This window comes from Spinacia oleracea, chromosome 2, assembly GCF_020520425.1.
Source record: "Spinacia oleracea cultivar Varoflay chromosome 2, BTI_SOV_V1, whole genome shotgun sequence".
NCBI classification, from domain to species: Eukaryota; Viridiplantae; Streptophyta; class Magnoliopsida; order Caryophyllales; family Amaranthaceae; genus Spinacia; species Spinacia oleracea.
In genome coordinates, this window is record NC_079488.1 from 52,775,705 (window position 1) to 52,793,038 (window position 17,334).

The following is a 17,334-nucleotide window of genomic DNA, read 5'->3' on the forward strand; positions in this document are numbered from 1 at the left end:
GACCCACCAACAGGTTGTAATCACAAAAGCCCTTCTACATAGGCAAAATAAGAATTTCAAAATGGGCTCGCCCACCCTTAGCGGGCGGGGTCTGCGTCACTAGCCGCGCAGGTCCTCAGTTTTCGAAAGAAATAAAATCTTCAAATTTAAAAAAGGCTCGTCATCTTCAGCCGGCGGGGTCTACGGCGCAAACCACGTAGTTCCTTATTTTCAAAAAAGCAAAATAAATTTCAAAACAGATTCGTCCACTTCTATCGGACGGGGCGTCCACCCTCAGTGGACAGGTTCGCCATCTTCAGCCGGCGGGGTCTACGCCACAAACCGCGTAGGTCCTTATTTTCAAAACATCAAACCAGATTCGTCCACTTCTATCGGACGGGGGGTCCACCCTCAGCGGACAGGCTCGCCCACCTTCAGCGGGCGGGGTCTGCGTCACTAACCGCGCAGGTCCTTAGTCGCTGCAGCGATAACCTTTTTCGGTTTTCCCTTTTTCGAAAAATTAAAGGATTGGTTTTCCCTTTTTAAATTAAAGGATTGGTTTTCCCTTTTTCCAAAAATTAAAGGATTGGTTTTCCGTTTTTCCAAAAAAGAACGATGTGCTGGATTTTCCTTCGTTTTACGTCCTATAAAAACAAGGGGGTTTTCTCGTTTAGCTAGCCCTGAAAATGAGAATCTTTAAAAACGTTTTGGAAAATTTGGTAATATTAATCCAACCTTTTGCCGATTTTCTTTTATTAAGCCCACCTACGACATATTTTTTAATAATCCCACCTTTACCACCCAACGTCTTTTATTGGGCCCAACACGTCATAAACCTATTGTCGCCGGTAATAATATCCCTACGTGGAAGTACTCTCTCTAGATGTATTCAGTCATCATCATCAATTCATCACCATCTCGATGATTTTTTCACCAGTTATCGGTCACTTAAGCCCAATAAAAGTCGTTGGGTAGTAAAGGTGGGATTATTAAAAAATATGTCGTAGGTGGGATTAATAAAAGAAAACCGGCCAAAGGTTGGATTAATATTACCAAATTTTCCAAACGTTTTACCTCGTGATTGGGCTTGGCCAGGCCCAATTACACTTTACAGCTTTGATTTCGAAAACATCTGTAGCCACTCCCAATGACAAAGTGAGGGAGTTTCTACGCACCTTTAGATTCTTCCAATGACAAAGTGAGGAAGTTTCTATACTATCAGTTGACAAATACCAATGACACGTGAGGGATATGTCGACACTTCAAGTGATGACCCTTAAGTCAAATGCTATCACTCGGGGGCTCGTGAGACCCTCGCAAAACAGGTCACATACACCATGGCTTGTGTGACGCACTCCGTCTAATACTTTGACCATCGTCTTACTCCAAGACTCAGTCAAAGTGGGGGCTAACTGTAGACACCTACTTTTGTCCCCGTTCCCGCAAGGGAAAGGTTCGATGACGAAAGCATAAAAACTCCACTTGACAACGCATCTCCTATAAAATAAACGAATCTCGATTCCCCATTTCATTTCACCCGAAACCTGCTATTTATGAAAACCTGCTAAAAATAGTAACTGCCATAAAAGGTAGCGTCTAAAAGTGGCAAATCATAAAAGATAGAAACCTGTCAGAATTAGGCGTTGCACTCCAACATGAATCCTAAATGAGATAGAAAACCGCGAGAATCCTATTCCTAATAGGATTCGGAAATAGGAGTTACGTATTAATTAAAATCCTAACGAGCCTAGAGTTCGTAACGGGCCCAGACGCATTCCGTCATAAAATTAATACGCGCTAAAAGACTCGAATTAATCTCAAACTCTACGGATTTCAGGAATCCGAATCTGACTAAAGAAAACAGCCTAGACCTTATTTTCAACGCCTGGCTCTGGGCGCCGAAATCTTCGGCGCCCAGGCCTGGGCGCTGAAAATACCTGGGTACGTCTCTTTTCCTAATTCTTTGTGGATTAGAATTCTGCAATTCTATCTTTCCACGAACTCTTCCCTATAAATAGACCCCTAGTTTCGACGTGAAAGAGGACACAACAACACATAATTATATTCTGAGTATTGACTCCAACCCTTAGCCTAAGCCTCTCGCTGCGAAACAGTTCACGCGTTCTGTCGCAATCGATCCATAAATCGAATAGAACGTATCCTGTCCCATAATTGAGATTCGTTAAATAAAAAGGAGAAATAGCAAAGTCAAAGTGGTTAGTTTTCTGAGAACCGTGACGCACCTCTCAAGGGTGTGTCGTAATGTGTCCCTTTTCGATGATTTAACTGCTTTCCTCGCCCTTTTTATGAACTGTTAAATTAAGCTAATATGATTGTTCTATCACGCCTAACAAATATAATATTTTTGGGAAATCGGATTATCATGCTAGGTCCCTTAATTCTATTTAAATCAGATAATCACGATCGAATTAGTATTATATGTTGCATATTGCTAAAATCAACTCAGATTAGTTTAATAGATAACGCATGTCCCTTCAATTATTTATGCTGAGCTAGTAAGGATATCCTGCTTCTGGAGTTATCGACGAGCAAAGTACTACTCTCGGTAGTTACAGTCCCCCGAACCCTCAATCTCTACCTTGCGGGTGTATATTGAGAGATCCCCACACCAGGGATCACAAGGGAACCTACGGCCGTCGTGGTCAAACATAATTGCACTCCCTTTATGTCACGATAATCGGGTTTTGTCAGTTTTTCTCATTGTCGTTAAAAACTGAATGGCGACTCCTATATTACTAGTCAATTGGGTGTATACTCACAGGAAATCCAATTAAACTTGATTGAATAAAAAGAATCGTCACACCCAGGAGGGACGAGGTCACGCATTAGCCTCGCGCTTTTTCGACCCCCTCACAACGCCGGATCAATTTCGCAGCGTGAGGCTAGGCTTAAAGCTAGAGTCAATACTCAGGTTATGGAATTGTGTGTTGTGTGTCCTCTTCACGTCGGTTTTGAGGCTGTATTTATAGGGAAAGAGTTTGTGGAAAGATAGATTTTTAGAATACGAATCCAAAAAGAATCCGGAAATAAAACGGCCCCAGGCATTTTCAGCGCCTAGGGCTGGGCGTCAAAGATTTCGGCGCCCAGGGCTGGGCGTTGAAAATGTTATCTGGGCCGAGTTCTTGTCAGATTTGGACTCTTTAAAACACAGAGATTTTGAGATTTATCCGAGTCTTTTAGTGCGTATTAACTTTATGACGGAATGCGTCTGGGCCCGTTACGAACTCTAGGTTCGTTAGGATTTTAATTAATACGTAACTCTTACTTTCGAATTATACCAGGAATAGAATTCCTTTTGCAAATTCTATCTTTCTTAGGATTTATGTTGGAGTGCAACACCTAATTCTGACAGGTTTCTATGTTTTATGACTTTGCCACTTTTAACAACTACCTTTTACGGCAATTACTATCTTTAGCAGGTTTTTATAAATAGCAGTTTTGGCTGAAATGAAAAGGGTGATTGAGATTCGTTATTTTATAGGAGATGCGTTGCCAAGTGGAGATTTACGTTCTCATCATCGAACCTTCCCTTTCGGGAATGGGGACAAAAGTAGGTGTCTACAGGCTGGAATATGTAAAAGTATATAGAATTTCATTGTTCGGCGTTTTAATATTTGCATATCATTTATCATTTGGATTAGGTATGAGACTAAACGACTAATATGGAATATGTTTTATTTTTAAAAAAAATCTAACATATGTCCGTTTGATATTGGCCCACCCTATATTACGATCCTGGTTGTGATCTTGTGAAGTTATAGGGGCAATTGTGAGAATTTGTTGTTTCATACGATAAGATTTTGTTTATTTTGACAAAAGAACACGACACTAATTAATTTACTATGGAAGATATCAAAGAACGTAAATGTGAAGCAAGCCCGTTGATGGGGTTAACTGAAGATTACTCTTTCAAATCATGTTCCGATTGCTTCCAAGGTCAGTAGGGATGGTCAGATGTGTATGCAATGGATTAAACACCCTAATCTCGAATCCTAGTTTCGCCATATCTTATCTTACAGACACTGAAACTCCACACATCACCATAGCTTTGTTACCTCTTAATAATCTATCATCTATTAACTTCAGTAATAAGACTGACATAACTAACACTAGTAGAAAAAATGTCATTTGCAGCGCGGGTAAAAGGGGCTTTTTGCAGCGTTTTTGAGCGCTGCAAGTGTGATGGCTGCAAATAGTGGGCTTTTATTTGCAGCGAACACAAACGCTGCAAAAAGCCATTAATTGCAGCGCATGGTGTCTCACACGCGCTGCAAAAAGTCCATTTTTCACAGCCCTTTGCAGTACGCAAACGCTGCAAAAAGTGGTTTCAAAGCCCCATTTCTATAACTATTCGCAGCATTCACTTAACTGTACGCGTTGCAAATAGTACATTTATTTTACAAAAAAAAAATCAGATGAACAATCCATTGCCAGAATATTCCCTAATGAAACAACCAAATGCAACACACCCACCACCTAATTATAGCAATAAACACCAAGCCACCATCACATTCTAAGCCAAACCAACAATTGATATTCAATCAATCTACATATTACATCAACATTTCTATCCTAATTAAAACAATCAGATGAACGATGAACAATACTCAGTACCTGACTAAATCAATAAACAAAAAATGTCAACCAAAACTTTGAGCTGACAAGCCAAACTAACAGTAACCCACCTCAATTGTAATTAAGTTCATACAAATATTAAAAAATAATCACCCTTCTCCTATCCGTTGCCCACCTTGCTCTATACAGCAGGAGAACACCTCTCTTTGAATGAGTGTCATCATCCTCGTACCGAGAGCCCTGCAGAGAAATTTAAGAAATAAACCAATATGAGAGGTCGGGGGATTAGTACTTCCCCGATAATACATATGAAAATGTACTTCCCCGACAAATAAACCAACATCGAATAACTTTAAAAAACGAAGGTATTGAAGCAAAAGCAAATTCCCCTAGTAATTTTAGAATTAGAAGGATCAAGCATTATCCTAACCTCTACTTGTAAAGAACGCTAATGTTAAGCGAGGTCTGGTTTGATTCCTACACTCAATACCTACATTTTATTCCAATAGCTAAGAGAATACAACTAATGCCAAGTTCAACAGATAATTAGCAGCAGCATACAAGTATTAAAATTTTCTAAGTCAAAACTGATCCAGAAGATCTTCCCTCCAATGCAACATACTCCATAGGTTGATTGAACTTCGGGACAACTGGATAAGGTTCAAAAATAAGTACAAGACGTTCCATGACACGGGATAAAAATGTAGAAAAACAGAAAATAAATCAAGGATTGCTGGTAATACTAATGAGCACGATAATTACATCATTGCCTGGACAAAGAACAAATTCTGGAACACGATCTGATCAAGTATGACAGGAATCCTGGACAAATTCCCTTGTGGATCAACATAAATGCAGAAACTTTAACAGTGAGCTCATACCTAAAGTATGAACATATTCGAAGAGGATGAATGTGCCAATTGTAACAAACGTTGATTTATAAAGATGGAAGAAGTAAGGACATGAATATCTGGTTAAGTAACTTTGTAGTTAAACACGGTCAATAACCCGCCTAGGCCTCAAGTATGCAGGACAGGAAATGGATAGGAAATGGACAAAGGGAGAGGTCAATGACAGAAAAATATGCACAACCACCACCATCAATGAATTCATCAAAATCGGCATCAGACTGTTCCAGAGCATACATGAATTCATCCTGTCACCCTTATGTAGACCCAAATTTTAAAAAGAATGATTTTAAAAGGTAGCAGACTAAGGTTCATGAAATCATGGAAAATCACTGAGCTTTTCCTAGTATTTTATCATTCAGAGTGTTATTGATCATCCAATGAACAATACTATACACTATACTCAGTCCTAATTTTGCCATACAAAAACCAGATCCCAAAGAACTAAAACTTTGAAAATTAATCAACCCAATTGCACGGGATTTATTCAAAGATATGAAAATTTAACAAATAAACATCGAGTGAATTCCAAATAGCCTTAACCAGTTTGAACCCAAAATAGACAGAAATAGCATTAAAAAAACAAAAAATAACAAAAAAAACCATTAATAAAAAAGCTGAAGAAATTAGGGATTTAGAAAAACCCCCAAACCAATGCAGACAAAACCCTAGAAAAAGACGGCAATGAACAATTCGAAAAGAGATTACCTTGCCGTAGGTAAAGCAACAAACTGGAAGAATCATGGTTCAATTCAAAGGTCAGCTGCTCCATCTCGCCTTTCCCCATCGATGGAGCAATTCTGCAGTGGAGGAACTAAAATTGCAGCAGACATTAAGAAATTAAATGCACTAATCAATAAATTCACACTCAACAAACAAAACCCTAAGCTGACGAAACGGCAAAACGCGGCATAACAAGCTAATTGAACGAAATTAAAAACAAATTAAACGCACAAATAAATCAATATTCAAACTCACATGAAACCCTAAGCTGAAAAATCGGAACATTAACAAGCTAAATGAAAAAAATACAAAAAAAAAAGAAATTTAAACGCCCAAATCAATCAAAGTCTACACTCACAAACAAAACCCTAATGCAACATTTGACGACGACGATTAGCGCAATAAGCACAAATTTAACAGCGGAAAACTGAAAATCAATTAATGGAACGAATCTACAAGAAGTCGAGGTAATTGGCAGTGAATCAGAGCTCCGATACAAGGTAGTTCGACGACTCTCCCATGGCTTAGCAATGTTAGATCTGATGAAGAGAGAGAGAGAGGAGAGAGAGGAGAGGGGGGGGTATGGTAGGGTTTGAGGGAGTATGAAATGGGCGAGAGAATTCAGCTTACTCGCAGCCTCCACTAACCACGCCGCGCTGCGATTTAAGTTCTATTTTTTTTTATTTCGCAGCGTTCAGAGCCCACTAAAGGTTGCTAAAATATCATTAAACGGTTGACCCGCGTTGACCATTTGCTTTTCGCAGCGACCGGTTATCACGTGAGTTGTGAATGGGTTTCTACAAATGTCCTTTTTTCTACTAGTGTAAGGGCATAAACTTAACCCGTTGGAGCCAACTTGACAAGTTTCATGGATGTTTTATTTTTTTATTGGGTCATGAAATGGCCTTATTTGTCTCTATATCCACGATGGGAGATCAAGTGAAAATTATATGTATCTTTGAAACCATCTAACAAAAATAGGCAAGGAAAACATATTTCATGTTGGTGGGAAGTCCGTTTATGTTCATGTAGATTCTTGTTGGTTCGGCTATGTCCACTCCTTAAAGAACTACACAATGCTCCTGGTTTCTTCTACTTCACTTTATAAAGGTTATATTTTGACATTTTCAAGGCGGAATCATCAATGGAACCTAATAAAGGTTAGTGATGAATATTTTCGTTCCATTTTGATGTCTAACTCAGTTTTCATGGACAACACATTGCATTACCTCGTAAACAACACCCACATTCTCAAATTTGATCTCGTTCCTGAAATATTTGAAAGGATACCCTTGTCAATTATTATGTTTGCGTGTTTCACTCATATGTTGCTTTGTGCAAGAGGGGTACATGATTATCTATGTATTTCCTTTGTTCATGACTCCAAGGTACACAGGGGCAGATATGATTCTGAATGGATAATTGAGTTGTGGAGGTTGCAAGAATATAACGATTGGGATTCTTGGACTAAGTTGTATAGATTGGACTTGCATCTAGAGATGGCTAAATGTGGCACCACAATTTTAGGGCTCACATACAATGGGTTCATTTGTGTACAAATTTAGGGTGGTGGACTAGCATTTATTGATCCACGTACAAGTGCAACTTCGCTGGTCATTGTTTTTGTTAGGGGGTCCAAATCAAAGGTTTTTAAGATGATAGATTATGTGGAGAGTCTTGTTTCTCCCCATTCTCTATTAAAATCCGATGACACAGTTGATGATGACGGTGAAGGTAATTAAATCTCTGGGTATATACTTTTTCTTTTCCAGTGCAATTGTTTTTGTGGATGTGTATCTATTTGAGCTGTGGAGATTGCAAGAATATAACGACTGGGATTCTTAAAATAAGTTGTATATATTGGACTTGCATCTGGAGATGGCTAAATGTTGCACCACAACTTTATGGCTCACATACAGTGGGTTCATTTGTGTACAAATTAAGGGTGGTTGACTAGCACTTATTGATCCACGTACAAGTGCAACTTCGCCGGTCAATGTTGTACTCTTGCCATAATTTTTCTCGTGGCATTGGGATATTACTTCCCACGGGATAATACCCCTCGCCACGAGTTTTCATATTTTGCCACAACTTTTTCCCGTCTATAAAAAAATTAATTTTGCCACAACCATGTTTTTTCCGTGGCAAATTTCTTGCCACGACCACTTCTGCCACATGAGTATAATGATGGAATTTCCGTGGCTACATAGCATAACCACAGAAAGTTTCTACTTGTCCCACGGTGAAGACCATGGCACAAGTGATGATTTGTAGTAGTGTCCCTCCGTCATACATTAGTTGTTACACTTTCCTTTTTCGTCCGTCCCAGAGTAGTTGTTACACCTTTAAATTAGGAATTACTCCACAATTATTATATTGTATCTCTCTTCCCACTAATTTTATTTGTCTCCACACCCTCCCTCATTTAATTAAAAAAATACCTGACTAATTCTTATCACATCTACTTATTATTAATAATATATACAACTCCATACAAAATCAAACACTCTCACAATTAAAAAATAAATCTAAAATAAAATTCAATGCAAAATCAAAAACTAATCTAAAATAAAATAAAATTTTGTCCAAAATCAAACACTAATCCAATATTTGGGCGCCACATAGTAAATCTAATGGTTTTGGCAATTGAAAATTAAGATTACGAAACTATTTATCAATTTGAAAAATCTAGTGTCACCCAGATAAATAATTAGGTACCACGTGGATATTTTTATTAATTAATTACTAATAATACGTATATACCACTCTATCAAAAAATCAAACACTCTAATACGTAAAAAATAAATCTAAAATAAAATTGTATCACAAAATCAAACAGTCTAATAATTAAAAAATAAATCTAAAATGAAATTCAATCCAAAATCAAATCGTAATGTCTAATATATAAAATATAGCAGTTGATATATATAGAATTTTTTTTTAACTTAACAATTTAATAGAATCCGTGAATCGCACGGGCTAAAATCTAGTTTTTATATATGGGGACTCCTAAAATACATTTAGAACTTAGATAATTAAACTCCTACTATCAAAATAAAATAAAATAATAAAGCTCTTTAAAAATCTGTTGTTTTCTCTTTCCTCCCTCTTACATGCATTCTCAATTCCTTCCATAGTAGATTAATTAGGTCTTCTCTCCTTATTTTCACCAATTTTTTTATAAAAAAAAATAGTAGATTAATTAGCGTTCTCTCGCCGGTGCGTTGCCACCGTAATCTTCGCCTGTTTCGCTGCAATCAGAATGCATCAATCTTTTCTCTTTTGCATGCCGCTGCTACTTTCCAATTTCCAATAGATTCTCAGATATTAAGGTAAAATAATCCATGTCCTTATTATTTTACTCAAACAGTTTTTCAATTGCATAATTCTGTAGTTTTTATGCTTTTGCTGAAATTGTAGTGTAAAATTGTTGTGAATTTGTGATCTTGTGAAGTTATTGGAGGAATTGTGAGAATTTGTTGTTTCTTACGGTAAGGTTTTGTTAATTTTTTCAGAATAACACGACACTAATTAATTTACTATGTATGGTATCAAAGAACCTAAATGTGAAGCAAGCCCGTTGATGGGGTTAACTAAAGACTTACTCTTTCAAATCCTATTTCGATTGCCGCCAAGGTCACTAGGGATGGTCAGGTGTGTATGCAATGGATTGAACACCCTAATCTAGAATCCTAGTTTCGCCATATCTTATCTTACAGACACTGAAACTCCACACATCACCATAGCTTTGTTACCTCTTAATAATCTATCATCTATTAACTTCAGTAACAAAACTGACATAACTAAGTGCGTAAACTTAACCCGTTGGAGCCAACTTGACAAGTTTCATGGATGTTTTATTTTATTTATTGGGTCATGCAATGGCCTAATTTGTCTCTATATCCAGGATAGGAGATCAAGTGAACATTATATGTATCTTTGGAACCCTCTCACCAAAATAGGCAAGGAAATCATATTGCATGGTGATGGAAAGTCCGTTTATGTTCATGTAGATTCTTGCTGGTTTGGCTATGTCCACTCCTTAAAGAACTACACGATCCTCCTGGTTTCTTCTACTTCAGTTTATAAAGGTTATATTTTGACATTTTCAAGGCGGAATCATCAATGGAACCTAATAAAGGTTAGTGATGAATATTTTCGTTCCATTTCGATGTCTAACTCAGTTTTTATGGACAACACATTGCATTAACTCGTAAACAAAACCCACATTCTCAAATTTGATCTCGCTGCTAAAATATTTGAAAGGATACCCTTGTCAATTATAATGTTTGCGCGTTTCACTCATATGTTGCTTTGTGTAATAGGGGTACATGATTATTTGTGTATTTCCTTTGTTCATGACTCCAAGGTACACAGGGGGAGATATGATTCTGAATGGATATTTGAGCTTTTGAGGTTGCAAGAATATAACGACTGGGATTCTTTGACTAAGTTGTATAGATTGGACTTGCATCTGGAGATGGCTAAATTTTGCACCACAATTTTAGGGCTCACATACAGTGGGTTCATTTGTGTACAAATTAAGGGTGGGGGACTAGCACTTATTGATCCACGTACAAGTGCAACTTCGCTGGTCATTGTTTTTGTTAGGGGGTCCAAATTAGAGGTTTTTATGATGATAGATTATGTGGAGAGTCTTTTTTCTCCCTGTTCTCTGTTAAAAGCCGATGACACGGTTGATGATGATGGTGAAGGTAATTAAATCTCTGGGTATATACTTTTTCTTTTCCAGTGCAATTGTTTTTGTGGATGTGTATATATTTGAGCTGTGGAGGTTGCAAGAATATAACGCCTAGTATTCTTAGACTAAGTTGTATATATTGGACTTGCATCTGGAGATGGCTAAATGTTGCACCACAACTTTAGGGCTCACATACAGTGGGTTCATTTGTGTAAAAATTAAGGGTGGTGGATTAGCACTTATTGATCCAGGTACAAGTGCAACTTCACCGGTCAATGTTGTACTCTTGCCATAGTTTTTTTTTCGTGGCTATGGGATATTACTTCCCACGGGATAATACCCCTATCCACGAGTTTTCATATTTTGCCACAACTTTTTCCCTGGCAAAATACTATAATTTGCCACAGGTTTTCCCCTCTATAAAAAAATTATTTTTGCCACAACCATGTTTTTTTCGTGGCAAATTTCTTGCCACGACCACTTGTGCCACGGGAGTATAATGATGGAATTTCCGTGGCTACATAGCAAAACCACATAAAGTTTCTACTTGTCACACGGTGAAGACCATGGCACAAGTGATGATTTGTAGTAGTGTCCCTCAGTCCCACATTAGTTGTTACACTTTCCTTTTTTGTCCGTCCCAGAGTAGTTGTTACACCTTTAAATTAGGAATGACTCCACAATTATTATATTTTATCTCTCTTCCCACAAATTTTGTTTGTCTCCACACCCTCCCTCATTCAATTAAAAAAATACCTGACGAACTCTTATCACATCTACTTATTATTAATAATATATACAACTCCATCCAAAATCAAACACTCTCACAATTAAAAATAAATCTAAAATAAAATTCAATGCAAAATCAAAAACTAATCTAAAATAAAATAAAATTCTGTCCAAAATCAAACACTAATCCAATATTAGGGCGCCACATAGTAAATCTAATGGTTTTGGCAATTGAAAAATAAGATTACGAAACTATTTATCAATTTGAAAACTCGAGTGTCACCTAGATAAATAATTAGGTGCCACGTGGATATTTTTATTAATTAATTACTAATAATACGTATATACCACTCTATCAAAAAATCAAACACTCTATTACGTAAAAAATAAATCTAAAATAAAATTGTATCACAAAATCAAACACTCTAATAATTAAAAAATAAGTCTAAAATGAAATTCAATCCAAAATCAAACCGTAATCTAGTCTAATATATAAAATATAGCAGTTGATATATATAGAAAAAAAAAAAATTAACTTAAGAATTTAATAGGATCCGTGGATCGCACGGGCTAAATCTAGTTTTTAAATACGAGGACTCCTAAAATACATTTAGAACTTAAATAATTAAACTCTTGAACTATTAAAAAAACATAAAAATAAAATTAAGCTCTTTAAAAATCCGTTGTTTTCTCATTTCTCCCTCTTACATGCATTCGCAATTCCTTCCATATTAGATTAATTAGGTCTTCTCCCCTTATTTTCACCAATTTTTTTATAAAAAGAAATAGTAGATTAATTAGCGTTCTCTCGCCGGTGCGTTGCCACCGTATTCTTCGCCTGTTTTGATGCAATCAGAATGCATCAACATTTTCTCTTTTGCATGCCGCCGCTACTTTCCAATTTCCATTAGATTCTCAGATATTGAGGTAAAATAATCCATGTTCTTATTATTTTACTCAAATAGTTTTTCAATTGCAAATCTGTAGTTTTTATGCTTTTGCTGAAATTGTAGTGTAAAATTGTAGTGAATTTGTGATCTTGTGAAGTTATTGGAGGAATTGTGAGAATTTGTAGTTTCTTACGGTAAGATTTGTTTATTTTGTCAGAAGAACACGACACTAATTAATTTACTATGGAAGATATCAAAGAACCTAAATGTAAAGCAAGCCCGTTGATGGGTTTAACTGAAGACTTACTCTTTCAAATCCTATTTCGATTGTCGCCAAGGTCACTAGGGATGGTCAGGTGGGTATGTAATGGATTGAACACCCTAATCTCGAATCCTAGTTTCGCCATATCTTATCTTACAGACACTGAAACTCCACACATCACCATAGATTTGTTACCTCTTAATAATCAATCATCTATTAACTTCAACTGACATAACTAAGGGCGTAAACTTAACCCGTTGGAGATAATTAACTTGACGAGTTTCATGGATGTTTTATTTTATTTATTGGGTCATGCAATGGCCTTATTTGTCTCTATATCCAGGATGGGAGATCAAGTGAACATTATATGTATCTTTGGAACCCTCTCACCAAAATAAGCAAGGAAATCATATTGCCTGTTGGTGGGAAGTCCTTTTATGTTCATGTAGATTCTTTCTGGTTTGGCTATGTCAACTCCTTAAAGAACTACACGATCCTCCTGGTTTCTTCTACTTCAGTTTATAAAGGTTATATTTCGACATTTTCAAGGTGGAATCATCAATGGAACCTAATAAAGGTTAGTGATGAATATTTTTGTTCCATTTCGATGTCTAACTCAGTTTTCATGGACAACACATTGCATTACCTCGTAAACAACACCCACATTCTCAAATTTGATCTCGCTGCTGAAATATTTGAAAGGATACCCTTGTCAATTATGATGCTTGCGTGTTTCACTCATATGTTGCTTTGGGTAATAGGGGTACATGATTATCTGTGTATTTCCTTTGTTCATGACTCCAAGGTACACAGGGAGAGATATGATTCTGAATGGATATTTGAGTTGTGGAGGTTGCAAGAATATAACAACTGGGATTCTTGGACTAAGTTGTATAGATTGGACTTGCATCTGGAGATGGCTAAATGTTGCACCACAATTTTAGGCCTCACATACGTACAGTGGGTTCATTTGTGTACAAATTAAGGGTGGTGGACTAGCACTTATTGATCCACGTACAAGTGCAACTTCGCTGGTCATTGTTTTTGTTAGGGGGTCCAAATCAGAGGTTTTTAAGATGAAAGATTATGTGGAGAGTCTTGTTTCTCCCTGTTCTATGTTAAAATCCGATGACACGGTTGATGATGACGGTGAAACTAATTAAATCTCTGGGTATATACTTTTTCTTTTCCAGTGCAATTGTTTTTGTGGATGTGTATATATTTGACCTGTGGAGGTTGGAAGAATATAAAGACTGGTATTCTTAGACTAAGTTGTATATATTGGACTTGCATCTGGAGATGGATAAATGTTGCACCACAACTTTAGGGCTCACATACAGTGGGTTCATTTGTGTACAAATTAAGGGTGGTGGACTAGCACTTATTGATCCACGTACAAGTGCAACTTCACCGGTCAATGTTGTACTCTTGCCATTGTTTTTTTTCATGGCTATGGGATATTACGTCCCACGGGATAATACCCCTCGCCACGAGTTTTCAAATTTTGCCACAAGTTTTTCCCTGGCAAAATACTATAATTTGCCACAGGTTTTCCCGTCTCTAAAAACATTATTTTTGTCACAACCATATTTTTTCCGTGGCAAATTTCTTGCCACGACCACTTGTGCCACGGGAGTATAATGATGGAATTTCCGTGGCTACATAGCATAACCACAGAAAGTTTCTACTTGTCCCACGGTGAAGACCATGGCACGAGTGATGATTTGTAGTAGTGTCCATCCGTCGCAATTAGTTCTTACACTTTCCTTTTTTGTCCGTCCCAGAGTAGTTGTTACACCAGGACAAACACGAATCTCTAAAAGAAATCAGTCCAGGCACATAAGGAGCTAATCGTCATGTTACTTTATAGAAGTACATCAGCAAACAGTGGTATCACGAGCCTCTAATTAAATCTATAATCAATTATAGTTAACATGGATTAAGTTTTAGAAATTTGTAAAGAATTAAAGGGCTGATTAATTTCGTGGATGTAATTAATTGCAAATGCGTGCTATTATTTAATTATATGTTCGCAGGATTTTCGGCAGTTTTGTCAATAATGGTCGAAATCTGATGTTTTTATAGTGAATTTCGCATGTCAGCGACGTTTTAAAATTTTGACAAAAATCATAGATTTGTGGCCGAACCCTGAATTCCTAAATTCGAAGCCTAACTATGACTTTTCGGAGGTGTTAGTTTTTCGAATGCAAAATTTGTAACTTTATGATGTTAAATTAAATATATACGTTTCTTGTATGTAAATCTTGAATTTATAATTGACCTACTGCATATATATTTAACAATTTTAAGGTCTAAATTATTTTAATTATGCAACCTAATTTGTTATTATAATTAATTTGTTGAATTTCAAATAATATAGAATTTGTTTTGATTTACATAATTAGTAATTTAATTGGGTTCCTATGATTAAAAAACCAACATAAAATTTGTTAAAGTTTGGAAATTATAAAATTTTATGGTCTAGTTTTTAATCCCTAGAAATCATGTAATCGGAAATTGATTTAATTAATAAATTTTCAATTTTTTCGCCTAAATTTATGAAATTAATATGAATTATTAATTTGCCATTAAATTTAATTATGAAAGTTTCGATTTTTAAAAAACGTTCACGATCTTGCACGCACGAAGCAATGGAAAGCTAAGTGTTAGCCTTAAAGGGTGTTGCAATGGTGCGGGCATGCGACGACGAGCAAGGGAGCTCGTCTCCCATGCGGTGCTATGGCAGCGAGCAAGGCACGAGCGCGCGCGCGAGGGCTATGAGCCTGAGCATTGTGTGCGTGTGCAAGTGAACGAGAGGCGAGACGAGGCAAGCAAGCAACGCAGGCCATGGCACCAACGAGCACTGGAAACACGCCACCAAGCGCTGGCTCGCGCCAGCGAGTGTTGCCTCGTGCAATGCTTGTCGTGTGCAAGGCTTGTTGCGATGCGATGCTATGACCAACCAAGCTAGCATGCCATGGGCGCTGCACTCGTGCACACGGCCCATGGGCGCTGCTGCTACGTGGCTTTGGTGAGGCATGGGCTTATGCCTATGGCCTTGCCTTAGCCCGTTGGTTCGTTTTAATTTTTCGTTGAGCAACGATTTAATTTCGTGCTTGTAATTTTTTCTCGGAACTTAGTTTTGTTAGTTAAATTATTATAATTAATTTTATACTAATTATTTAATAAAATTATAACCTTGATAAAATTATAATTAATTAATTTTAATCAATTGAAAAATAATTAAGGGATTTAAAATTGTTTTATGTGAGCTTTAAATTTTACTTAAATTTGTAGTTTCCCGTTGGACTAGGAAACACATTTTATGTATAAAGTTAGTAAAGCATGTAAATTCTTGGTTTGAGTGGGAGCTTTTATTCATAATTTTTAAACTCTTGATTAGGTCCTTATTCCTTTAAGTTTAACAACTCGATTAGAACTAATAAGGTTGAATAATTTGTAGAATGTTAAAACCTTGATTAGTTGCTGCAAATGTCTATGTGATACATTATTTTTCTGCTAACTTGAAAAGTGGGCCATTCATTGATAAATGAATGGATGAATTGTATATTGCAAATGTATTGTTTTGCAGGTTGCGGAAAGTGACTAGTATGGCCCAAATAGGATAGTAAATATTGTATGCGTACCATTAATTTGAATGTAAATATGGTCTAATGCACTATAGTTTTATTTAAATATGGTCTGGGCACCATCAATTTGTTTGTAACTAGTTTAATTATTGCAAGTCCTTTTTGAAGAAAATGGCGCCTCCCTTGGTAAAATAAGACGGAGTTTCCAATCCATTTTCAAGACGGAGTTTGACTCTAATAGTCATACAATAACTTTTTGATATCATTTTGATAAGAATCGAATTACTTAATTATGTATACACAAAGATATTGACTGTTTTATATCATATACTCCCTCCATTCTTTTTTGATGTTCCTATTTGGAGTTTGGGGTGGAAAATAAAAAAAATGGAATCTTGTAATGATTGTGTGTAAGAGTAATGATTGGGTGTAAGAGAAAGTAATAAAGAAAGGAAGGAAAGTAATAAAGAAATGAAGGAGATAGAAAATATTTTTATTAAAGTAATAAAAAATCATAAAATTGGGGTTGGGTGGATGGATGAGGAAATGTGAATGAATTAAATAAGGGATGGTGTGGAAATTTATGGTAAAAATTCATGTCCAAAAATAGAAACAGGAAGGTCAAATAGGAACGCTATTTATGGAAACAGGAACATCAAAAAGGAATGGAGGAAGTAGTAAATATTTCTATCGTATAGAAATAGTTACTCTTCTATATCATATAGTAACTATTCCTATTTTGTGGTTACTATTATATGATATAGTTAATATTATCAAAAAGAGTAACTATATAAAAAATAAGAGTAATTTTGCAGACAAAAAGAGTAAATTATAGAAACTATATGTTGAATAAAGTAACTATATCTTCAGAATAATAACTATGAACAAAATAATAATATGGCCATTTCGATAAGAATAACTATTTAATCCAAAGAGTAACTATATCATACAAAAA

At 36.3% G+C, this 17,334-nt stretch overlaps 1 long non-coding RNA gene across 1 annotated transcript; it reads right to left on the bottom strand.

The window, feature by feature from the left end:
- Positions 1-4,511: 4,511 nt before the first annotated feature.
- Positions 4,512-6,667, bottom strand: LOC130466929 (uncharacterized). Its single transcript, XR_008927088.1, has 2 exons — positions 6,192-6,667; positions 4,512-4,815 (listed from the first exon to the last, which is right to left on the bottom strand). It is a non-coding gene; the product is annotated as an uncharacterized lncRNA (long non-coding RNA).
- Between the last annotated feature and the right edge of the window lie 10,667 nt (positions 6,668-17,334).